At 49.0% G+C, this 25,702-nt stretch overlaps 1 long non-coding RNA gene across 1 annotated transcript; it reads right to left on the minus strand.

The window, feature by feature from the left end:
* Window positions 1-3,540: 3,540 nt before the first annotated feature.
* Window positions 3,541-24,022, minus strand: LOC125455693 (uncharacterized). Its single transcript, XR_007248290.2, has 3 exons — window positions 23,767-24,022; window positions 15,047-15,234; window positions 3,541-4,587 (listed from the first exon to the last, which is right to left on the minus strand). It is a non-coding gene; the product is annotated as an uncharacterized LOC125455693 (long non-coding RNA).
* Window positions 24,023-25,702: the final 1,680 nt, after the last annotated feature.

A 25,702-nucleotide genomic window follows, 5' to 3' on the forward strand; every position in this document is an offset into this window, starting at 1 on the left:
TGCAGGAACAGCAACTCATATTCCGCCTGGGAACCCTGCAGCCATATGGTATCAATGTGGACTTCACCAGTTTCAAAATCTCCCCTTCCCCTACTGCATCCCTAAGCCAGCCCAGTTCGTCCCCTCCCCCCACTGCACCACACAACCAGCCCAGCTCTTCCCCCCCACCCACTGCATCCCAAAACCAGTCCAACCTGTCTCTGCCTCCCTAACCGGTTCTTCCTCTCACCCATCCCTTCCTCCCACCCCAAGCCGCACCCCCAGCTACCTACTAACCTCATCCCACCTCCTTGACCTGTCCGTCTTCCCTGGACTGATCTATCCCCTCCCTACCTCCCCACCTACACTCTCTCCACCTATCTTCTTTACTCTCCATCTTCGGTCCGCCTCCCCCTCTCTCCCTATTTATTCCAGTTCCCTCTCCCCATCCCCCTCTCCCTCTCTGATGAAGGGTCTAGGCCCGAAACGTCAGCTTTTGTGCTCCTGAGATGCTGCTTGGCCTGCTGTGTTCATCCAGCCTCACATTTTATTATCTTGGAATTCTCCAGCATCTGCAGTTCCCATTATTTCTGAAGTACTGTGTCCAGTTCTGGTCACACTGTTCCAGGAAGGATAAAATTTTTCTGGAGCGGATTTAGCAAAGATTTACCGGGACGTTGCTGGGAATGGATGGTTTGAATTACAAGGAGAGGCTGGATAGGCTGGGGCTTTTCTCAGTTGTGCGTCGGAGGTTGAGGGTGATCTGACTGAGCCTTATTAATCATGAGGGGCACAGATAAGTTGAATGTCTGGTATCTTTTCTTGTGGTGATGGATTTTAAGACTATGCTGCTATTTTAAGTTTTGAGGAGCAAGCGTTCTAAAAGACATGAGGGGCAATTATTTTACGGAGAGGTGCTTGTGTATGGAATAAACTTCCAGACAAAATGGTGGAAGTGGGTACAGTTACAACATTTAAAAGACAATCAGATGAGTGCATGAAGAAGAAATCAGTTTGAATGGTGTTGTGAGCTGCTGCCCTCCCAGGCCCTCTCTGAATAAATCCCTGATGGTTCTCATCCTCTGCTGCTGCCTGTGCAGTGGTGTGTGGAGACCAGCAGAGGGTGGCATTGCATCACATCAAAGAGTACAGAGACTGTCAGACCTGCCCCACACAGAGACGCACAGATGTACACACAAATACAGCGATACTTACACAAATAACGGGACCCTATCAGAATTTCTCTGGCTCTGTGGTTTGTCAATGTTTCATTCATTCCATCTGGTGTGTGTCGGGATTTCAGTTATTCCGTGCATGACATTTCATTATTTGAGTCACTCCATGCGAGTACATCAGTATTTGCTCACTCCAGTGAGTGTGACAGTGTTTCAGTTGTTCCATGGGGACTGTGACTCTATGAGATTTTCAGTGCTTGATTATTGAAGATGTAAGGACAAGTTGGGAGACTAGTAAATATTACAGGTTAGTTTCAGCATCTGATCTGTCTGAAGGAGGAGGTGTAGGAGGGACACTCCTTGCTCCCTTCCTGGGAGCTGGTGGAGACGATGTGTTGTGAGCCCACCCTCCTGCCCACTGAGACCATGGGGATTCCATTTGTACCGGCTCGATATAAAAGGGAGATGGCATCAGGGGCACAGTTTCTAAGCTGTGCCAAGTGGAAATGGTACTGACAGTGGGTTTAAAGTGAGAAATACCCTTCACTGAACATTGCTCCTTACTCGGTTGGTGGGACATGTATATTTCGGAATCTCCATACGGGTCGTCCTGGTTCTCTCTGGCTCACTCCAGGGCCCTCCCCATGCGGCGGGGGAAGGTGGTTGAGGGAACTGATGTGGGGAACATCACCGCCCTGCTTGGACCTTTCTGTCCTATCCCAGGCTGTTTCTCCTGGAATGAGGGCAAGGGAGGGAGGGAATGAAGGTGAATGTGCGTGGCCCTGCTGTTAGTGATTGTGTAGGCGAGGGGGAAGTGGTGAGGAATCCGGATTGAATCAGTCGACAGTGTTGATTCCATGCAGTGTTTTCAGTGTAGGGTGTAGCGGAGGTGGTGTGTGTGTGTGTGTGTGTGTGTGTGTGTGTGTGTGTGTGAGAGAGAGAGAGAGAGAGAGAGAGAGACAGAGGCAGAGACAGAGACAGAGGCAGAGACAGAGAGAGAGAGAGAGAGAGATGGAGCAGAGACAGTACGGTGATATTTATCCTGACGGAGCGGGGAAGGTTATTGTTGCCCTGTGTTACTGGACATTTCTTCAGACTGCAGGTTCTGCACTGAGCTGGGTGGTGAGCTCAGGCCATGCTCGGTGGGTCTGGTGGTGTTGTTTCCTCTGCTAAAAGAATGGTCCTCCTTTGTACTTGCCCATGCACCAGGATCTCCGTGTCCCTTTCGATAAATCTTGGTGCAATTGCCCCTTATCTGTCGGGCTCGGGGTAAACCATGCAGGCTGGCTCCAAACTGAGAAAGTTCAAATGTGTGCCCATTGGCCTTTTAAAGATGGCACCTGCGCCAGGGCTGGAATACCGCGGCCATCCAGGCGTTGCGAACTATTACCAGCCATGATGGGTGGGAGAGTCAGGCTGGCATTGAATGAGAGGAATACCATGTGCTGGGTGAGGGAGAAAATGAGGGGAGTCTGATAAGATAGCACCAGAAAACTAGCTCGGCCTCCTGCAGACTATCCCTCTGTCATACTCAATTAAAATGTCACTGAGACAAACTGTTGTTAGATTCAGCCCAATGAGCCAAATACTGTGCTCACCACACTCTCAGTCACAAATGCAGAACAAATGCTCGTTCAAAACTCTCCATCATCTGAACTCACAGCAATGTCCTATTCACGCATCATTCCTGAAAAACTGACCCATGTTACAAGATGCTATCAAAATGTCTACGTGTCATCATTCTAAAACTTGTGAACACATCCTTCCATGACACTGTCTCTCAATCTCCCCGCCTCTGTCTATATATCCAACCCATCCCATTTGTTTGTATTTAAACTGATGCCCCACCATCTCTCTCTGGCAGTAATTTTCACACCCATGGACCCCTTGTCATGGCACATTGGAGATATGGAGCTGTAAATGGATGGGAACCCCACATCCTGTCACTTGCAGCATGGGCTGCAAGTTTCCCCAGGCTGGGCAGCGATTTAACACAGCGTTACCGAGCACTGCACTGTGGTGGTCTGTACAGATCTACATGCTGGGAGGGTAACTGCTCCGGGTTAACAGATCATTTCAGTGGTGTTCACTTCACAGCCCCCCCGTGCTGGAGAGATACCTGGTCCGGGTTTATAGTTGTGTGCACTGGTGTGGTCGGCACAGCTCCCCGTGCTGGACTGATAGCTATTTGACTGATGAGGCCTGCACGGTGTCCCACTCTGGACAGATTGCTGGGTTGTACTGAGCAGGACACTAGCCTGGTCTGCACAGTCCTCCATGCTGAACAGATATTTCATCTGGGTTTGTGGTGTCTGGGCTGGTTCTGTGAGGTGGATTGAGAATGTGAGATAACTGACCACTTCAGCTGATCTGGCAATGCCTTTAATTTGTGTTTGCCAGTTGTGTTGAGTTTGGGGAGAGATTTCCACCACGAGGCTGAGTGGGTCTCACCAAAACTGATGGACAGAAGGGCCTTCGTGATGTGGGTCTTTATAATTCCATCACATTCCATAACCGAAATTCACCGGAACATTCTGTAACCGACATTCCCTGGAACATTCTGTAACTGACATTCCCCAGAACATTCTGTAACTGACATTATTGGTGAATGGTTGGATGTCAGTTAATTGAACAAAAGATAAGATCCTGAGGGAAATGATCCCGTTGCAGGGAGAAGGAGATACTGTTTCAAAATCCCCTCAGGGAGTTAAAGGGGTGAATACATTTTCCCTGTGTTCATGTTTCTTCACACTGAAAATTGACCACAATTTAGACGAACAGACAGATTTTTTTATACTCTGTTTGTCTTCAAGGAACTGGGAGAGAATCCTTCAGGAATGCAACGTCTTCACCCTCTGTATCAGGAACTGTGAAGAAGTGACCTGTGACTGCGCTCGAGTGATCGAGTCTGCGGGAATGTTCCAGAAAACATCCGTTCTTAATGATGTGTGTCTGTGTGTTTCGGGTGGGAGTGCTTCTTGTGTTTCACGTTGCGTTTCTCGCAAACAAAATTGAGAAATTACTATTTGTTATTTGAGTTTTTTTTCCCCAATAAATCAGTGACACATTTGAAAATGCCACTGGGTCCTCAGTCAAACTGGTAACTTTTCCTCCAGGCTGATGTATAATTTATTTGTTCTCCTTCCTCACAGTTAACGTAGTGACGATCTACGTCCTGCTTTATAAAGATTGTGGATTGTCTCCATGTGTCAAACGTTACCTGGGGGCCATGGCAGTGGCGGATCTACTGGTCATTATCCTCGACCTGATATTGAGACACATTCCCATTGTTTATCTGGAACAGTTTTATTTCCTGTTGTTCATCCCCGTGTGTAATATCTACGCCGTCCTGCTTTATGCAGCCACTGACTGTTCTGTCTGGTTCACCGTCACTTTCATCTTTGATCGATTTGTGGCCATTTGTTGTCAGAAGCTGAAAAGTAAATATTGCAGTGAGAAAACGGTGGCTGTGGTTCTGGGAACAGTGACTGTGCTGAGCTATTTAAAAAACATTTTCTGGTATTTTATGCTCAGAGGTTGGTATTGGCTGGTGAACGCCCCCTGATTTTGTGAGGGAACAATCGATGTTCGATCCTCTCGTGTCTGGGTCACAATCGAGTTCCTCCACCACATTCTAACCCCGGCTCTCCCGTTTCTCCTGATTCTGCTGCTCAATGTTTTCACCGTCAGACACATTTTAGTGACCGACCAGCAGAGCCCGCAGGAGACTCTGGGCTCACACCAATGGGGACGGTCAGTGTGACAGAAATGAGAAATCGAAAAAATTCCACCATTTTACTGTTTGTAATCTCGGCCAATTTCATCCTGTTATGGTCAACATTAATGGTGTATTCTATATGGTTCCAGATGGAGTGGATTGGGTATAAATCTGTGTAACTACATCCCTTTGTGCGGGAATTGGGCTTCATGCTGCAGTTCCTCAGTTGCTGCACAAACACCGCAATTTATGCCGTGACCCAGACTAAGTTCAGGCAGCAGCTGGAGAATGTGCTGAAATATCCCTTTACCCAAATTCATCAATCAATCAAATTCACTCATTTTCCAATCCATCCAGTATTTTCTCATTTCAGTTAAGTTTTTTAGCAATGAAGCAGCCTGTTGCTACGGTAACAGACTGAAGGTAGCGCTGGTCCAACCTTATCCCACAGGGGATTACAGGGAAACATTTTCATGATTCTCTCAACTCAGTGGGCCAGTGAGAAAAGGCACCATTCCACTGACTGTGTCTATCACTTCAATATGTAATTGATAAATCTGTACATTAAACACTACCAAGCAGCAGAGTGAACTGTATTATTGTTGCTGTTCCTCCAGTTTCCGGGTGCCATCGATGTGGCACTGGAGGAGGCCCAGGATGGACATGTTGTCCAAGGAGTGGGAGTGGGGGTTGAAGTGGTTTGCCACTGGGAGGTGCAGTCGTTTGTCACAAACTGAGCGTAGGTGTTCGGCCCTCTGTGTGGTTTCCCTGATGTACAGGAGCCCTCATTGGGAATAGCAGATACAATAGACCACATTAGTGGATGTGCAGTTAAACATCTGTTTAATTTGGAAGGTTTCTTTAGGGCCCGGGATGGGGGTGAGAGGGAGGTGTAGGGGCAGGTGTAGCACCTCCTGCGGTTGCAGGGAAAAGTGCTGTGGTGGTAGGGCTCATGGAAAGTGTGAAGCAGACGAGGGAGTTGTGAAGAGAGCAGTCGCTCAATAGACAGATGGGGTGGAGAGGGAAGTATATCCTTCCCAGCTTCCACACTCCCCACTAGATCTCATCCCAAGACCAGCATCCCCCCAAACCCTGTCTCCTTGACCTGTCCGTCTTCTCTCCCACCCTATCTGCTCCACAATCTACCATCTATCAATGCCGCCCCTCTCCCTATTTATTTTTGAGCCTCCGTCCCCCTCCCCCACTTCTGAAGAAGGCTTCTGACCCGAAACATCAGCTTTCCTGCTCCTCTGATGCTGCCCAGCCTGCTGTGTCCCTCCAGCTCCACACTGTGTTATCTCAGACTCCAGCATCAGCAGTTCCTACTATCTCCCAGTGAGTTATCTTCAATGTTCAGCAAAGTGATGGAAGGGGAGTGGACAGGGCTCTCAGGCATCACATTCTCAACAATAAGCTGCTCACGACACAATATCTTCTAATGTTCACTGTCTTTGTTTGTCCATAGTCCCATTTTGCTTCTCGCATTAGATTTATCACCTCCCTTCCACAACTTTTTCAGGAAGGGGGCGTTCACCCACCATCACATCAAACATGAGCTTTCCTCATGGTGGGCAAAACTCGAGGGATGAGACAGAGAGAGAGAGGGAGAGAAAAGGAGGGAGGAGAGAGATGGAGTGAGAGAGCAGGAGAGGCAGAGAGAGAGGGGACAGACAGAATGAGGTGGGGGACAGAGAGAGAGAAGATCTGCATCTCATTCCCGATTGCTCCAGCATCTGCAGTTCCCATTATTTCTGATCACAATTTTCACCTCACTGCGAAGCATCTTCCAGGGATGCCTAACCTGAAGAAGTTACCCTCCTCCCTCCGGACCAACCTCAGGGGATGTCTCTCCCACTGCAATCCATCTTCGGTCCGCTTCCCCATCCCTCCCTACTTATTTCAGAATCCTCTCCCCATCCCACTTTTCTGATGAAGGGTCTAGGCCAGAAACATCAGCTTTTGTGCTCCTAAGATGCTGCTTGTCCTGCTGTATTCATCCAGCTCCACACTTTGTTACCTCGGATTCTCCAGCATCTGCAGTTCCCATTATCTCTGATCCCGATTGCTCCCTTGTGTTTAAAGTGAAACAATACTACCCTCTGCTGGCCTCCTCACGCCACTGCACAGGGATGGTAGATCGTGAAAGCCAGCGGGGACTCAGTCAGAGAGTCGCCCACAGCAGTGTCAAAACACACACACACACATGCACACTTAGACACAGAGACACATGCACATATAGGCACAGCCATGGAGACACACAGATACATTTATGCACACACATGCACACGCAGACCCAGTCATGCAAAGACAGATTCACACAGATAGAGATAATGGGAACTGCAGATGCTGGAGAATTCCAAGATAATAAAATGTGAGGCTGGATGAACACAGCAGGCCAAGCAGCATCTCAGGAGCACAAAAGCTGACGTTTCGGGCCTAGACCCTTCATCAGAGCTCTGATGAAGGGTCTAGGCCCGAAACGTCAGCTTTTGTGCTCCTGAGATGCTGCTTGGCCTGCTGTGTTCATCCAAGGGTCTAGGCCCGAAACGTCAGCTTTTGTGCTCCTGAGATGCTGCTTGGCCTGCTGTGTTCATCCAGCCTCACATTTTATTATCACACAGATAGACACAGCCACACACAAACGCAGAAGCACACACCACAAACACACAGAAGCACACAGACACAAAGAAACAAAATGACGCATACAGATTCCATGTGCAGTAACTGACACTGCCCTGAGATTAACCATCTGTAAGACAGGTTTTGACAATCAGCTTTTAATTCCCAGCTTTTATGAATGAAATGCCAATGAGAAAGTGGGACAGTGTTGTGATGCCCCTTGGCTACTGTCAGGGAGAAGGTGATGTGTTTAAGAAACACCTGATCATTTGTGTGCAATGTACATACGTCCAATGGTACAACAGATCCATGTCATCACTTGATGTCCATCTGTGAAACTGTTTGATGTTTATTCTCAGAAAATCTGGCTGCAGAAAACTCTGTTCCCTTTTCTGAATGAAATGATTTTGTAGCTACTTTGAAATTGCAGCTTTGTCTCTGTGTGGATTTCAGGTCTGGGGCCTGTGTGTGTGTGCGTGTGTGTGAGAGAGAGAGAGAGAGAGAGAGAGAGAGAGAGAGAGAGAGAGAGTGAAGGAGTGTGAGAGAAAGAGAGTGACTGTTTGAGGGGGGAAGGGAGGGACAGACAGGAGCCATTGGACAGAACTTCTGAATTGTTGCTTTCTCTCACGCCACCTCACACTCTGTTTTAATCTCACAAAGAAGCCTCTTACTCTGCTCTGTACCTGTGGAAGGTATATGTCAGGTAGAGAGAGCTGGGAACTGACTGGAAGAACTGGGATCTGGGAGGACAGAAGGGATTGAGGCACAGGCCTGCGATGGAGACAGAGAGGGAGTAGAGAGCAAAAGAAACCAGCGAGAGAGACAAGAAGACAAAACCCAAGGAAAGGAGCAGAGAGAGAACAATAAAGCCACGGGGTGAGAGAGAGAAGAGAGAGAAATGCCATTCAGAACAAGGAAAAGGACAGAGAGGTGGGAGTGGGGAATAAATGCAGAGTAGAGAGAGAAGGGCTGACAGAGAGAGAGAGAAAGAAATCCCAGGGAGAGAATGAGAAAGGACAGGTACAGAGAGAGAAATTGAAGGAGTGGAGAGCAAATAGATACCATGGAGAGTGAGTGATGGAGATACAGAGAGGGGTGGTCACAGGTAGATTGACCATCAGGCAGAGAAAAAGGTGTGGAGTGAAGTGGACAGGGAGGTTCAGCAATGGGAAAAGCTGAACGTTGAAACAGCTCCTGCAAAAACTGGGGAAAGGGGTGAGAGAGTTGCGGGAGAGACTTGAGGAGGTGGGGTGTTGGTGAACGGAGAGATGTGAAGGATGTGGGGGAGGCAGAGATTTATAGAAAGCTGTGGGAGGTACAGGAAGCTGTGAGTATGGATGCAGAGACAGAGAGGGAGACAGTGCAATCTGTGGGATCAGACTATGCAGCAGCCCCACATCGTCCCGAGTTCCAGCTCCCAAATCAAATCTCCTCGGGGCCGGGGTGTGGTAAGGCAGAGAGAAATGAAAATTGAATGAATAAATAAAAGCATCAAAAGCACAGCAAGATCCCACAGCTGGTTGGACTTCACAACCTGACATCTTCCCACTCCCCCAGCAGAGCCCCTGATGTTAAACTGAGAGAACGATGAACAGGAAGGTGTCTCAACCTGTCTCAGGCCTGTCCCAGTGTTTCTGTTTGAGGGGAGGGGGTGGGAGAAATGTTTACTCCAGAGGCTGGGATTCACACACCCATCCCCACTCCCAGATTCTGCTTGTCTCCCTCTGTCTGTGCACAAGCTTCAATCTCTCAGAAGTTCCCCAGGGAGAGAGAGAGAGAGAGAGAGAGAGAGAGAGAGAGAGAGAGAGAGAGAGAGAGAGAGAGGGGGAGAAGAGAGAGAGAGAGAGAGAGAGAGATGGAAATTGATCACATCAAAGCCAATATATTTTGAAACAAAAATAACAAGGATCAAAACAAGGTCCCATCCAGAGAATGGGAACAAATTTCATCTGGATTCCAGGGGCAAATGCTTTCTGACTGCCCCCAGGGTTTATTTTCTGAGAGGCTGGGCAATGACTCAGTGTTACGAGTGACCCCACAGGGCCTGTGTCTCTCCCTCCCTCTGTGTTTAACCTGCCCCCTCCAGCTGGCTCTCTGACATTATGGGGTGGGGCGGTGTTGAAAAACAAAACCAATACCCTCCCCCCACACCCGCCACCGGTCCATTCCCATTCACCGGGCTCAGCCCCTGCGTCCATTCTGTCCGGGATTGGTGCTGTTTTACATTAAATGTTAGAAATGGATCTTCCACAGGTACAGTCACCTCTCTCTCTCTCCCTTCCACCCTGCGCTTTCCTCATTCTCTCTCTGTCCCTCCTAATGTCTCCATCTCTGTTGAGTTTTCTCTTGCTCAATAATTGCTCAATGCCTCACTCTCTCTCTATTCCCTCTCCATGTTTTGATAGCAGTGCCCTCTCCTGCCTCATACTTGCCACGTGTTCCCATCTCCCCACTGTGTCTGGGAGACATTCCTAATATCTATGTCACAGTTTGGAGGATGAGGGGGTGAAAGGGGTGGTGGGGAGGGGCATGTCTGACCTAGTGGGGGAAAAAGAGGGATGATACACCCCACCCACTATCAGACTGTCAGAAAACTCAGCCTGGGTCCCCGCAGACATTCTGAGGGCTAGTTGTAGCCAAAGTGGGTACACAGCAAGATCCCACAGACTACAGTATGCAGGACCTCCGATGGATTCCCTTAACAACCTGTTGGAGCCCATCCACACCACCCCTACAGTGCCCTCACATAGAGAGGAGCTGACATAGGAATGAAGGACATTCTGCACTACAGGATCCCACCTGCTGCCCCCTGCAATGCACTCACCCCCCCACACTGAAGAAGCCTGAAAGTTTCTGCATCATTACCACCCACTTTCAGAAGCCCTCCCTCCCCTCCCGCCCCACCTCATCTGAATTTGGAACATGTAGGCTCACTGCTGTAAATGAACAGCTGCAGGCTGTCCCCACACAGCAAGATCCCACAGGATACAAAGTGAAAAAAGGGTCTCCCCCACCAGCAAACACTGAAGTCTCCCATTTCAACTTGGAGCTGGGATCGGACTGAACACTGGAATAACCTCCTCTCCCCTATCCCCCCACCCCAGATCCTGTCCCTGTCCCCTCACCACCACACCCACCTCTCCCTCTTTCAGCTGTCTCCCTTTTCCCTCCTGCATCCCCATCCTCCCCTTACCCTACTCAGCTCTGTGAGATCCCACAAGTAGCTCCCCTCAAATGTGGCACCCCCTCAAGTAGACATAGAACATAGTCCAGGACAGGCCCTTCGGCCCACAATGTTGTGCCAACCGTTTACCCTAAAACCAAGGTCTATCTCACCTCCAGCCCTACCTGAGATTGTCATCCATATGCCTATCTAATAGCCACTAAAATGCCCCCAATGAGGCTGACTCCACTACCTGCTCCAGCAATGCATTCCACCCCCCTACCACTCACTGAGTAAAGAACCTACCTCTGATGTCTCCCCTATATCTACCTCCACTCACTTTAAAACTATGCCCCCTCGTAACAGCTACCTCCACCCTCGGAGAAAGTCTCTGGCTGTCCACACTATCTATATCTCTGAATATTTTGTACATCTCTATCAAGCCACCTCTCACTCTTCTTTGTTCTAAAGAGAAAAGCCCTAACTCTCTCAACCTTTCCTCGTAAGACATTCCTTCCGTTCCAGGCAACATCCTGATAAATCTCCTCTGAATCTTTCCCAATGATTCCACATATTTCCTATAATGAGGTGACCAGAACTGGACACAATACTCCAGATGTGGCCGAACCAGGCTTTTGTATAGCTGGAGCATAACTTCACAGCTCTTGAACTCAATCCATCTATGAATGAAAGCTAACACACCATGTGCCTTCTTAACAACTCTATCTACCTGGGTGGCAGCTCTCAGGGAACTGTGGACATGAAGCCCAAGATCCCTCTGCTCCTCCACACTGCCAAGAATCTTTCCATTAACCCATTATTCTGCTTTCGAATTTGTCTTTCCAAAATGAATCATCTCACACTTTTCAGGGTTAAACTCCATCTGTCACTTCTCTGCCCAGCTCTGCATCCTATCAATGTCCCTTTACAACCTAGAACAGCCCTCCGCACTATCCACAACTTGACATCCCTTCATGTTGTCTGTGAACTTACTAATCCACCCTTCCACTCCTTCATCCAAATCATTCACAACAATCACAAATAGAAGAGGACCCAGAGCAGATACTTGTGGTATACCACTTGTAACTGAGCACCATGTTGAATATTTCCCATCCACTACCACCCTTTGTCTTCTAAGGGTCAGCCTATTCTGAATCCAATCTGCCACATTTCCCCCGATCCCATGCCTCCTAACTTTCTGCATGAGCCTACCATGGGGAACCTTATCAAATGCCTTTCTGAAATGTATTCTTCCCAATATGGTCCCCTGAAATGACCCCTGCCAAAATGACCCCTAGAATTTTGAGGCATTCAATTTTGGGCCATCCTCATTTCACACTCTCCTCTCCCTCCTTTTCTGCCTCTCACCCAAATCTTCCACCCAACATGTTTCACTGCCTCCAAGTTTTGCCCCTTTTTACCACCCCAGAAGTGTGTCCTCCACTTTTTCCCTACCCTCACAGTATTGTACCCCATCTCCAAATCCTGTGCCTCCCCAAAACAATAAAATCTCACTGCTTGCTGCCTTCAGCAATCGGAGACGTTGTCAACCCAGCACAGCAAGATTCCACTGCTGAAAATGTCTGAACATCCACAATCTGCTACTGTCCTCACCTCACCCCACCCTGCCCTCCCCACCCAAACACCAGCACAGCTCCTGATTTTAAACCCAGAGAACGGGGAACAGGAAGATGTCTCAAACTGCCTCATGACTGTCCCAGTGTTTCTGTTTGAGGGGAGGGCACGAGAGGTATTTACTCCAGGGCTGGGATTCACACCCCCTCACACATTCCCCATCCCCACTCCCAGAATTTGTGTGCCTCACTCTGTCTGCAAGCTTCAGTGTCAGATATTTCCCCGCCTGCCCCAGCACAGAGACAGAGAGACAGAGACAGAGATGGGTGAGTGTGGTGGGGGGGGGGGAGCAGAGAGAGTGAGTGGGGGGAGAGGGAGAGAGAGAGAGAAAATAAACAGACAGAAATTGATCAAATCAAAGCCAAGATGTTTTGAAATAAAAACAAACAGAAACAAAGGCAATCCCACCACTGACAGACCTCCAACATTTCCCCATTTTATCAGCATTTTCCCCTGGTTTTGAACCCAGAGAAATGGAAGAGATTTCAACTGGGATCAAGGGGCAGATGCTTCCTGGCTGTCCCCAGGGTTTATTTCCTGAGAGGCTGAGCAGTGACTCAGTGGTGGGCAGTCACTCCGCAGAGCCATTGTCTCTGTCCCTCTCCGTGTCCCACTCAGTGTTTAACCTGTCCCCTCCAGCTTGTTCTCTGACACTTTGGCGAGGTCGTTAAAAGAAACACAAAGAAATGACCAATGCTCCCCTCTGCCCACTCCCATTCACCAGGCACAAACCCATGCCCACTCCATCTGGGATTGGTGGTTTCTCCATGAAATATTCACGATGAACCTTCCAAAGTGCCCAGTCACTGTCTCTCTCCCTCCGCATCTCTGTCTCTGTCCCTATCCATGGATCCATCTCTGTTGACTTTCTCCTGCTCAAGAATCGATCAATGTCTCTCACTCTCTCCATTTACACCATGTTTCAATAGCAATGCCCTCTCCTGCCTCACGTTTGCCATGTGTTCCCATCTCCCCGCTGTGCCTTGTGGATATTTGCAACATCAGTGTCACATTTTAGAGGTTGCAGGGGTGAGGGGACGTGGGGTGGCTCTGGGCTGCAGGAGCGGTGGGGAAAGGAGGGATGACATACCAACTGAGGACACTCACTATCAGGCCATCAGCAGACTCAACCCAGGACCCTTTGGACAGCCTCGCATTGCACGTGAGGGTAACCTGCAGGCTGCAGTGGTGCACAGTAAGATCCCATGGGCAGCTGTGTGGAGGACTGCTAAGGGATTCCCTCAACACCTTGTCAGAATCTGGCCCAACGCCTCCACGGGCTGCAATGTGAAAACAGGCCTCTCCCCCACTGAACCCACCAGTCAACATTACACTCCCCCATTTCAACTTTTGAGCAGAGTCGGACTGAACACGGGAGTTAGCCTCTCACCACCACCTCCCTAGATCCTGTACCTAGCACCACTAAACATGCCCAACTCTACCTGTTTCAGCTGTATTCCTTTTCCCTCCAACACTCCCATCTTCACCCCACCCCCACCACCACACTCCCTGCTGTGCAGAGTCCCACAGACAGCAAAATGTGAAACTGGCCACACGTTGATGGAGGAGCTTAACTCATCCTGAACACTGGCGTAGAGGGAGTTGGGGGTGGTGTGGGGGTGTGGGATGTCAAACCCTGCAGTTTCTGCCCCTTTGTAATACTGAGCCCCTCCCCTGACCCCGAGCCTGCACTGACACTCCAACTCTCTCACCCCCACTCCTCCCAGAGATCAGGATAAGGTCCCAGTCAATGGGAACAATTCCTTCCATTCACCCCCAAACCTCACAGACGGGCTGAGAGGGGCCAAGAGGTGTGATTGGGACTTGCGGTGGTGCGGGGAGGTCATGGGATCCTAGTCTTCCTTTCCCACATCCTGGCATCCCCATCCTACCCACCCACCTCTCCATTAAAATGACAATAAGCCCCCGCGGAGTTTCTCCCAGATATTCCAAGATGAAATGCAAGAGAGAAAACAGTTTGATGGATGGACAGGAGTATCCAACTCACCCCTCCCCTCCCCTCTCCTATTGCCTTCAGCTCGCCAATACACTTCATTCGAGTGGTGTCTGTGAGATGTTATTGGGATAACATCCCATTGATTTCTATACTTCTATAAATTAAAGTCTTTTATCTGCATTTGATTTCTATACTTCTATAAATTAAAGCCTTTTATCTGCCTACACATAGGTATGTAGACACTGCCCTGAAGCTTCCTGCCCAGCTAGGAATTCAGTGTGAAGCTTTTGTAACTCCTTATCTTCTCACACATCGGTATGCAGACACTGTCTTAAGCTTCCTGACTGAATAAAATTAGAATTAAACTGTTTCAAATAGGGTTGAGTAAGGAACATTTGTAAAGGTGTGAGTCTTCTGAAGCATGTAACTTCTGTCGCTGGCAAAGGGGCCAGGACACTGACTTTGTTCTAGCCAGACACACCGGTAATTTGAAATTACAATCTGTCCCGGTAACGACTTGAAATTGCCTCCTACCATTAGCAGCCACTTCACTTGCAATCCAGGTCTTTTATGTTCTTGATGTAATAATTGTTTGGTATCCTGTCTTTGTCTGTTGTAATAATTGTTTCATGTAGCATGTCATTGTAAAATGTGAAACTGTTTTATGTATCAGAGTAACAAAGTGTGAAGCTGGATGAACACAGCAGGCCAAGCAGTTCCCATTATCTCTGTTTTATGTATCATGTCTTTGTAAAGTATAAAAAGTGGGGACTGCCCACTGCTTGGGGAGAATTACTTACGAGACTGTGCACTCTGTGCCGGGTTAAGTTCAGTGATTCTCCACAGCTTGTACTTGCTTGGTAATAAAAGGATTTGTGTTTTTCTAAACAGGTCAGTGTCTTGTTATTGCATTAAGTCTGTGAGGGTGTCCGAAAACGAACCTGACACCTGCATCCTCCATTTATTGCTTGCTGCCACGTGGTCTCATCTGAAACACAGATATAACTCACAAAGCTTCACATAGGGATAGGATTCCTGATCTCCCCAAGCCCTCCCCTCTCCCCATCCTCACATACAACACCCAGAAGGGGCTAAAGTTGGAATGAACAAACAACTGCACAGCAAGATCCCAATGACTCGAGATCCCCACCCACAGCCCTTGTATCTATTCCCCACCTCCCGTACATCCCCACCTCCCCACTCCCACAGCCCTCCGACCTCACTCCCATCCCCACCTTTCTAAACTTTTCCTCTCTGTCTCCATCTCTCTTTTCCCCCAACAAGGTCTCTGAATTATACCTCTGCGTCTGAATTGTTGTCACCCCTGCCATTTAGTAAACCTGGCCTGTCACACTGCAGCATTGACTGTCTAAAATGATGGGACGGTCTGGAGAGAGTGGTGGGAGTGGGGAAGACCTAAACTGAGAATGGCAATGGAGAGAGGGAACGGGGGAAGAGATAAAGTAAGAGAGAAAGAAAGAGCCAGAATATGGTCAGAGAGAAAGTGAGGAAGACTCCAGCCTGAGGAAAGTGCGAGAAGGAGATGGACAGAGTGAGACAGAGAGACAAAGAAACTGTAAACAACATTTTGACACTGGGCATCTTGTTGCAATGTAGGCCACACTGCAGGTAATTTGACGCACAGCAAGATCCCACAAGCAGCAGTGCAACTGCAGACAGATGGTGGGTCTCACTGATGCTGGGTAAGGGTTCAATTCTGGCTCCAGGCTGACAAAAAGGGACCAATCCTGCTACTTCAAATTACTCCCTTCTTTCTCTGTGTCTCTCTGCCCTCCACCTCTGCTATCACTCTCTTTACGTCTCTTTACGTCTCTCTCTCTCTCTCTCTCTCTCTCTCTCCCTTCTAAATCTCTGATCTTTCTGTCTTTGTTCCTCTCTCACTGGTTCCCTCTTCCCTCCCCTCATCTCTGATCATTTTCTCTCTCTCTCTGTCCCAGATTTAATCTTGCACATTGTAATTTTTATCTTTTAAAAAGACTGTGACATTGATATTTGAGGATATTCTGTTTGATAAACCGGGGCACTGTTTCCCAGCATTCTGTGCCAGTAATGCTGCAGGCCATTGATACACAGTGTGATCCTACAGGTCGCCCCTTCCTGCTCCAAAATGTGTTGAAATCACAATTTCCATTCAGGGAAGACGCTATCAGTTTCTTTGGGACTCTTCTTTAAAAAAAAATCACCCCCTCCATCCCAGGATATAATTTGGTAAATGGCACTTTCTGGAACAAAGTGATTGGAGCTGGGGAATGAAGAGATATTGGAGACCCCAGTTCTCTTCCCCACACATGCCCCTCCCCCAGATCCCATCTCCCTTTCCCAGCACAGATACAAAGACATATCTTGTCCCTTTATCCCTCGCTCCCTCCTGCTCACTCTTTTTGTCTACATCTGTGTTTTTTGTGAAAAATATCACCTTGTATTGCACAATATTTCTAACTCCCCCATTTCAAATAATGATGGGTCATGTTGCTGAGTGTGAGATGTTTCTACTTGTTCGTCAAAAAAAGAACAATGAAAGGAAGCTGGAGGGGGTTCAGGAGAGGAGACAGAGAGAGAAAGACAGAGATGCCCTCGCAGTTACTCAGGGGATTGAAGTAAAATAGCCAAACAATATTTTATTTATGTGATTATCAATTTTGTTTCATCCTGGCCTGCACACATCACACATTACTCTGATGTGAGAATGAGTCTTTGGAGAGAGTCCCACATTTATGGTTTTAATTTCCTCCTTGTGGAGTCCTGTCTGTCAGACACTCACTGGGAGGAGAATTAACATGTTTCTGTCAAATCCCAAAGCCCCGCTTACTTTAAACCCAGGCTTTAAATCTGCTTTTGAAAGTTACCTGGAGGCTCCTAAAAGAAAATCAGGGTACACCAGACAATTCAAATCTTGAGCTAATAAACAAATACACCACACATGGGCCCTGCGCTGTGCAGCCTGTTGAACAGGCCTCTGGCCAATGCCTGATCCCCCACCCGTCCTCGCTCTGGAGGAAACTTGTGTACAAGGGAAGGATTGCTTGTCCCATTGTAGTTTCAAGATAAATGGATAGAGCAAGAGGGGGGAAATTATTGGAAGTGGAAAGGAAGGACTTTGTTGAAGAAATCGCCCAGCAAGAGGCTAGGGTTTGATGTCTCTCCTTCACACAAGCCATCCCTCATCAATGCCAGGGTCTGATCGAATTGGGGAAAACTTTGGGAAATTTCAATCCCAGACCCATCAGGCAAGGTTAAAAGGAGGAGATTATCGAGACAGTCGCATTGCTGCAGGCCAATGAGGCACAGCAAGATCCCACTGCCAACAATGTGTCAGGAACAAGATAAACCCAATGTTGGTTAAATGGTAAATATTTTCTGTATCCCCAGGCACAGCCATGACAGACACTTAAGAATCTCAAATGCCTCTCCCTCCCTCCCTCTCCCTTTTCTCCTGCCCCTCTCCCTGTTGCAAGTCTGTCTCTCACTCCTAATGTCGACTTCACATTCACACATTATTACTCTGACCACAGAACAAATCTTTTGCGAGATTTCACATTTACAGTTTTAATTTCCTCCTTGGGGAGTCCTGACACATGTTTGTGTCAAATCCCATGGCCCCGATTACTTTCTCCCCAAGCTTCAAACCCTGGGGCGCAGCCTGTCCAATAAGGCTCAGGACGATGTCCCCCTTTGGAGAAAGCCTTTGTTCTATGTCTTGTGGGCCCCAAACGCTTCCAGTTTGGACCTACTAATCCCTTTGGAGAAAAAAAAGAGACAGGAATGGTTGAAAGACAAAGCAGAGAGAGTGCAGCAAGATCCTGGGATTTCCCCTCTGTCACAGGGACAATCTCTCAGCAACATCTGAACGCAAACATATTGGGTGATGAGAGATAATGGGAACTGCAGATGCTGGAGACTCCAAGATAATAAAATGTGAGGCTGGATGAACACAGCAGGCCAAGCAGCATCTCAGGAGCACAAAAGCTGACGGATGAAGGGTCTAGGCCCGAAACGTCAGCTTTTGTGCTCCTGAGATGCTGCTTGGCCTGCTGTGTTCATCCAGCCTCACATTTTATTATATTGGGTGATGAGTTGAGTTTCCATGCCAGTCCCTTTGTAAAGCTTTGAAATGGTGGGTTACCTGATTAAAACAGTCATAGCCAGTAACAACGGCACTGGGACAATTAATACACAGCAAGATCCTACACACAGCAGTGTGCCAGCAGCCAGATAATCTGATTTTTTTCTCCATGTGTGACGCTGGCTCAGTTTAATTATTTCCTGTGACCCCAGAGTCCGACATTATAGTTAATTCAAAAGATCAAATACTCTCCCTGGCTCTGCTGTTTGTCCTAATCTATCAATTCTTCAAATCCTTCTCTCAGTGTCATTTTATCATGCTGCCCTGTTCCATAACCCACATCAAACCTCAGGGTCAAAAAGACCATAAGACCATAATACCATAAGACATAAGAATGGAAGTAAGGCCAATCGGCCCATCAAATCCACTCTGCCATTCAAATCATGGCTGATGCGCATTTCAACTCCACTTCCCTGCACTCTCACCGTAGCCCTATATGATAGAGATATGACTCATGCAGGTCCCTCATGGGATGCAGTGGGAACAATGTTGTCCCCCTCTGGGAGCAAAGTGGGTGGCCATGGGTTCCCGCTTGGGCCAAGCTACGCCTGCCTCTTTGTAGGTTACGTGGAACAGTCCCTACAGTGGCCCTAAACCCCACCTCCTCCTCCGTTACATTGATGATTGTATGAGCGCCATCTCGTGCTCCCATGAGGAGCTCGAACAGTTCATCCATTTCACCAACACCTTCCACCCCAACCTTGAGTTCAACTGGACCATCTCTAATACGTCTGTCTCCTTCCTGGACCTCTCTGTCTCCATCTTGGGCAACCACTGAGAAGCCGATATCCATTTCAAGCCCACCGACTCCCACAGCTATCTATAATACACCTCCTCCCACCCACCTTCCTGCAAAAATTCCACATCCTATCCCTAATTCCTTCACCTCCACCACATCTGCTCCCAGGATGAGACATTCCATTCCCATACGTCTCAGACGTCCTCGTTTTTCAAGGACAGCAACCTCCCCCCCCTCAGTAGTCGAGAATGCCCTCAACCATATCCCTTGCACTTCCCACAACTCATCCCTCACTCCCCATCCCTGCAATAACCACCAAAAGAGAAGCCCCCTCGTCCTCACATTACACCCCACCAACCTCCAGATCCAAAGCATCATCCTCTGACACTTCCGCCATCTGCAATCCAACCCTACCACCAAAGACATTTTTCCCTCCCCACCCTTATCTGCTTTCTGAGGGACCACTCTCTCCGTGACTCCCTTGTCTGCTCCACACTCCCCTCCAACCCCAAGACACCCGGCACTTTTCCCTGCAACCGCAGGAAGTGCTACACCTGCCCCCACACCTCTTCCCTCACCCCGGGCCCCAAGATGACTTTCCACATCACCAGATGCTCACCTGCACATCTGCCAATGTGGTATACTGCATCCGCTGTTCCCGTTGTGGCCTCCCCTACATTGGGGAAACCAAGCGGAAGCTTGGAGACCACTTTGCAGAACACCTACGTTCGGTTCACAGTAAACAACTGCATCTCCCAGTTGTGAACCATTTCAACTCCCCCTCCCATTCCGCAGACGACATGTCCATCCTGGGCCTCCTGCAGTGCCACAATGATACCACCTGAAGGTTACAGGAACAGCAACTCATATTCCGCTTGGGAACCCTGCAGCCAAATGGTATCAATGTGGACTTCACAAACTTCAAAATCTCCCCTCTCCCCACAAAACCAGCCCAGCTCCTTCCCGCCTCCCTAACCTGTCTTTCCACCTATCTCCTCCTCCCACCTCAAGCCCCACCCCCATCTCCTACCTACTAACCTCATCCCGCCCCCTCGACTTGTCTGTCCTCACTGGACTGACCTATCCTCTCCCTACCTCCCCACGTACACTCACCTTTACTGGCTCCATCCCCACCTCTTTGACCGGTCTGTCTCCTCTCCACCCATCTTCTCCTCTATCTATCTTCTATCCACCTCCCCTCCTCCCTATTTATTTCAGAACCTCCTCCCCCTCCCCCATTTCTGAAGAAGGGCGTAGGCCCGAAACGTCAGCTTTCCTGCTCCTCTGCTGCTGCTTGGCCTGCTGTGTTCATCCAGCTCTACATTGTGTTATCTCTTAATCCCTCTGGAAGTTGTTCTTTTTCAAAGCTTTCCTGGCCCCAGACATTTTGGAACTTCACATTATAGCTTTCCAAACCAGAAATTCCTGGGGATGAAAGAAAAAAGTTTAGTTGAAAGGGGCAACTAAAGCATTTTGCAGCAAAATTACACAAGAGGCCAGGCTTATCTGCACTACCCCACCTCCACGGTATTACAAAACATCATAGCAACATCAGACTACCAAACAAATCATAAGCTGGTAACAAACCAGAGGTTTAAAATATTAATAAACACACATACACATGCACAATCTCAACCAAACAGGGAGAGCTGCTCACTACACAGTGTGTCAGGATAAAGCTGACACATTTCTCAGTGATAATAAAATGTGAGGCTGGATGAACACAGCAGGCCAAGCAGCATCTCAGGAGCACTTGGCCTGCTGTGTTCATCCAGCCTCACATTTTATTATCTTGGAATTCTCCAGCATCTGCAGTTCCCATTATCTCTGATACATTTCTCAGTGAGTGGTTTGCAGACTCCACCTCTGACACATTGCAACGTCCCTCAGTCTGCTCATTAGGGAGGCCTCTGTGTGATAGAGATGGTAATTCCCAGGACTGGAGTCTTTTGTTGGATTTTCCTGGTCATTGAAATGTTAATTCTCCAGCAACAAAGCTTTATCATTCCTTGTTCTTTGAAATTTTTTAAAGCCCTGTTAGTTCTGTCAGTGCAGTTTGAAAATATTTAACATTGGTCTCATAATAGCACCTAAGAGCCTGACTGCAGATGCCCCAAGAGACAGGAATGGAAAGATAGTGGGGATATTTGCTGAGGATCTCTTGGGATTTTCCTGCTGTCAGTGTGGGTCCCAGGATCAAGTCTTTCTCACTATCTTCTGCCCCATATCTCCCTGCCCTGCACTACATATAGCCATTTCTAACACGACTTTCGAAATTTTGTTTCTTCTCCTCCTCTTAGAGAGGAAGAAGGTGAGGAGGTGACAAGATGATCAGAGGATTAGATAGGGTGGACAGTGAGAGCCTTTATCCTTGGATGGTGATGGCTAGCATGAGGGTACATAGCTTTAAATTGAGGGGTGATAGATGTAGGACAGATGTCAGAGGTAGGTTCTTTACTCAGAGAGTAGTAAGGGCATGGAATGACTTGCCTGCGACAGTTATAGACTCACCAACTTTCAAGGCGTTTAAATGGCTGTTGGATAAACATACGGATGATAACGGAATAGTGGAACAAAGTGTGGAGCTGGATGAACACAGCAGGCCAAGCAGCATCTTAGGAGCACAAAAGCTGTGTTTTTAACGTGTTTCTATTGGAAAGCAGTGAGACTGTGTTGGGATCTTGCTGTGCAGTTGTTTGTTCATTCCAATTTTAGCCCCTTCTGGGTGTTGTGTATGGCGATGCGGAGAGGGGAGGGCTGGGGGAGATCAGGAATCCTAACCCAATGCGAAAATTTGTGAGTCATATCTGTGTTTCAGATGGGGCCACGAGGCAGCAAGCAATAAATGTAAGGTACAGGCACCACTCGAATGAAATGTATTGGCGAGCTGAAGGCAACAGGAGAGGGGAGGGGAGGGGTGAGCTGGATATTCCTGTACATCCATCAAACTGTTTTCTTTCCTGCATTTCATCTTGGAATATCTGGGAGAAACTTTGCTGGGACTTATCATCAATTTATTGGAGAGGTGGGTGGGTAGGGTGGGGAAGGGAGGAGTAGGATCCCACGACCTCCCCTCACTGCCCTATGTCCCAATCCCACCTCTTGGCCCCTTTCGGCCTTCTGTGAGGTTTGGGGGTGAATGGAGGGAATTGTTCCCATTGACTGGGACCTTATTCTGATCTCTGGGAGGGGTGGGGGTGAGGGAGTGGGGGGGTCAGTACAGGCTCTGGGACAGGGGAGGGGCTCAGCATTAGAAAGGGGCAGAAACTGCAGGGTCTGATGTCCCTCCCCCACTCCCTCTACTCCAGTGTTCAGGATGAGTTAAGCTCCTCCATCAACGTGTGGCCATTTTCACATTTTGCTGTTTGTGGGATCCTGCACAGCAGAGAGTGTGATGGTGGGGGTGGGCCGAAGATGAGAGTGTTGGAGGGAAAAGAAATACAGCTGAAACAGAGAATATGGGAACTGCAGATGCTGGAGAATCCGAGATTACAAAGTGTAGAGGTGGATGAGCACAGCAGGCCAAGCAGCATCTTAGGAGCACAAAACTTTGATGTTTCAGGCCTAGACCCTTCGTCAAAAAATGGACTAGGCACGAAGCAGTAGCTTTTATGCTCCTGAGATGCTGGTTGGCCCTCTGTGTTCATCCAGGTCTACACTGTTATCACAGCTGAAACAGGTAGAAAAGGTGGGCATGTTTAGCAGGGCTAGGTACAGGATCCAGGGAGGTGGTGGTGAGGGATTAGCTCCTGTGTTCAATCCGAGCCCAGCTCCAAGTTGAAATGGGAGAGTTTAGTGTTTGCTGGTGGGGGAGGACCTTTTTTTCACTTTGCAGCCTGTGGGATCTTGCTGTGTGGGGACAGCCTGCAGCCGTTTGCAATACAGTAGCGAGGGTACGCTTTCCAAATTCAGATTAAGCAGGGCGGTGGGGGTAAGGGTTTCTGAAAGTGGGTGGTAATGATACAGAAACTTTCAGGCTTCTTCAGTGTCGGGGGGTGTGCGTTGCAGGGGTCAGCAGGTAGGATCCTGCTGCGCAGAATGTCCTTCATTCCTATGTCAGCTCCTCTCTAATGTGGGGGCGCTATGGTGGTGCTGGGGATGGGCTCCGACAGGTTGTTCAGGGAATCCATTGGAGGTCCTGCATACCGTAGTCTGTGGGATCTTGCTGTGTACCCCCTTTGGCAGCAGCTCGCCCCCAAACTGTCTGCGGGGACCCAGGCTGAGTTTTCTGACAGAGATAATGGGAACTGCAGATGCTGGAGATTCCAAGATAATAAAATGTGGGGCTGGATGAACACAGCAGGCCAAGCAGCATCTCAGGAGCACAGAAGCTGACGTTTCGGGCCTAGACCCTTCATCAGAGAGGTTAGTCCCTGAGCAAAAGCTCTTGGGGACTGATATTCCACGCCGTCACTCCGACGTCACAAACCCCGCCTACGCACTCCAACCTCCCGCTGAGCCAAGATGGCGGCCGTTGATCGGGGCCAGTTTCTGGGAAGCCGGAAGCTCTCAGCGGTTTAAATCGCGGCACCGGGTTACCCATGATTAGAGATTGAGACCAAAATTTAGCAATCATAAAAATTCTTACCGTCATACTGCTCCGAACGCTGCCTCTTATAACCCTAACTCTAACTCACCGTCTATGGATGTGATGGACGAACATTACTTTCCAACAGCCACATAAAGCAGCCATGCTCACAATTCCAACTAACTATGCGCATGCTCCAACAGCTGCCCAACTTGTTGATGACGCTCCGAGCAACAGGTTGTAAGGGGCGGGGCTGGAAGATCGTGACGTATAGCCGGTCCTCCAACCAAGTAGAGAAAACGGAGTACAGCGAGCACCCTAACCAATCAGAAAATGCAGGCAATAAAATGCGAAGCTGGATGAACACAGCAAGCGAAGCATCTCAGGAGCACAAAAGCTGACGTTTCGGGCCTAGACCCTTCATCAGAGAGGGGGATGGGGAGAGGGAACTGGAATAAATAGGGAGAGAGGGGGAGGCGGACCGAAGATGGAGAGTAAAGAAGATAGGTGGAGAGAGTGTAGGTGGGGAGGTAGGGAGGGGATAGGTCAGTCCAGGGAAGACGGACAGGTCAAGGAGGTGGGATGAGGTTAGTAGGTAGGAAATGGAGGTACGGCTTGGGGTGGGAGGAAGGGATGGGTGAGAGGAAGAACCGGTTAGGGAGGCAGAGACAGGTTGGACTGGTTTTGGGATGCAGTGGGTGGGGGGGGAGAGCTGGGCTGGTTGTGTGGTGCAGTGGGGGGAGGGGACGAACTGGGTTGGTTTCGGGATGCAGTAGGGGAAGGGGAGATTTTGAAACTGGTGAAGTCCACATTGATACCATTAGGCTGCAGGGTTCCCAGGCGGAATATGAGTTGCTGTTCCTGCAACTCATATTCCGCCTGGGAACCCTGCAGCCACATGGTATCAATGTGAACTTCACCAGTTTCAAAATCTCCCCTTCCCCTACTGCATCCCGAAACCAACCTAGTTCGTCTCCTCCCCCCACTGCACCACACAACCAGCCCAGCTCTCCCCCCCCACCCACTGCATCCCAAAACCAGTCCAACCTGTCTCTGCCTCCCTCACCGGTTCTTCCTCTCACCCATCCCTTCCTCCCACCCCAAGCCGTACCTCCATTTCCTACCTACTAACCTCATCCCACCTCCTTGACCTGTCCCCTCCCTATCTCTCCACCTATCTTCTTTACTCTCCATCTTCGGTCCGCCTCCCCTTCTCTCCCTATTTATTCCAGTTCCCTCTCCCCATCCCCCTCTCTGATGAAGGGTCTAGACCCGAAACGTCAGCTTTTGTGCTCCTGAGATGCTGCTTGGCCTGCTGTGTTCATCCAGCCTCACATTTTATTATCTTGGAATTCTCCAGCATCTGCAGTTCCCATTATCTCAGAAAATGCAGGCAGGTCATATTCGCGCTTCGGAACCCTGCAGCCCAATGGTATCAATGTGGACTTCACAAGCTTCAAAATCTCCCCTCCCCCACTGCATCCTAAAACCAGCCCAGCTCGTCCCTAACCTGTCCTTCCTCCCACCTATCCCCTCCACCCACCTCAAGCTGCACCTCCATTTCCTACCTACTACCTCATTCTGCCTCCTTGACCTGTCTGTCCTCCCCGGACTGACTTATCCCCTCCCCACCTACACTCACCTCCACTGGCTCCATCCTATCCATCTTCAGTCCGCCTCCCCCTCTCTCCCTTTTTATTTCAGAACCCTCCACCCATCCCCCTTTTCTGATGAAGGGTCTAGACCCGAAACGTCAGCTTTTGTGCTCCTGAGATGCTGCTTGGCCTGCTGTGTTCATCCAGCCTCACATTTTATTATCTTGGAATTCTCCAGCATCTGCAGTTCCCATTATCTCAGAAAATGCAGGCAGGTCATATTCGCGCTTCAGAACCCTGCAGCCCAATGGTATCAATGTGGACTTCACAACCTTCAAAATCTCCCCTCCCCCACTGCATCCCAAAACCAGCCCAGCTCGTCCCCGCCTCCCTAACCTGTCCTTCCTCCCACCTATCCCCTCCACCCACCTCAAGCTGCACCTCCATTTC

This window comes from Stegostoma tigrinum, chromosome 10 (assembly GCF_030684315.1).
Source record: "Stegostoma tigrinum isolate sSteTig4 chromosome 10, sSteTig4.hap1, whole genome shotgun sequence".
Lineage (NCBI taxonomy): Eukaryota > Metazoa > Chordata > Chondrichthyes > Orectolobiformes > Stegostomatidae > Stegostoma > Stegostoma tigrinum.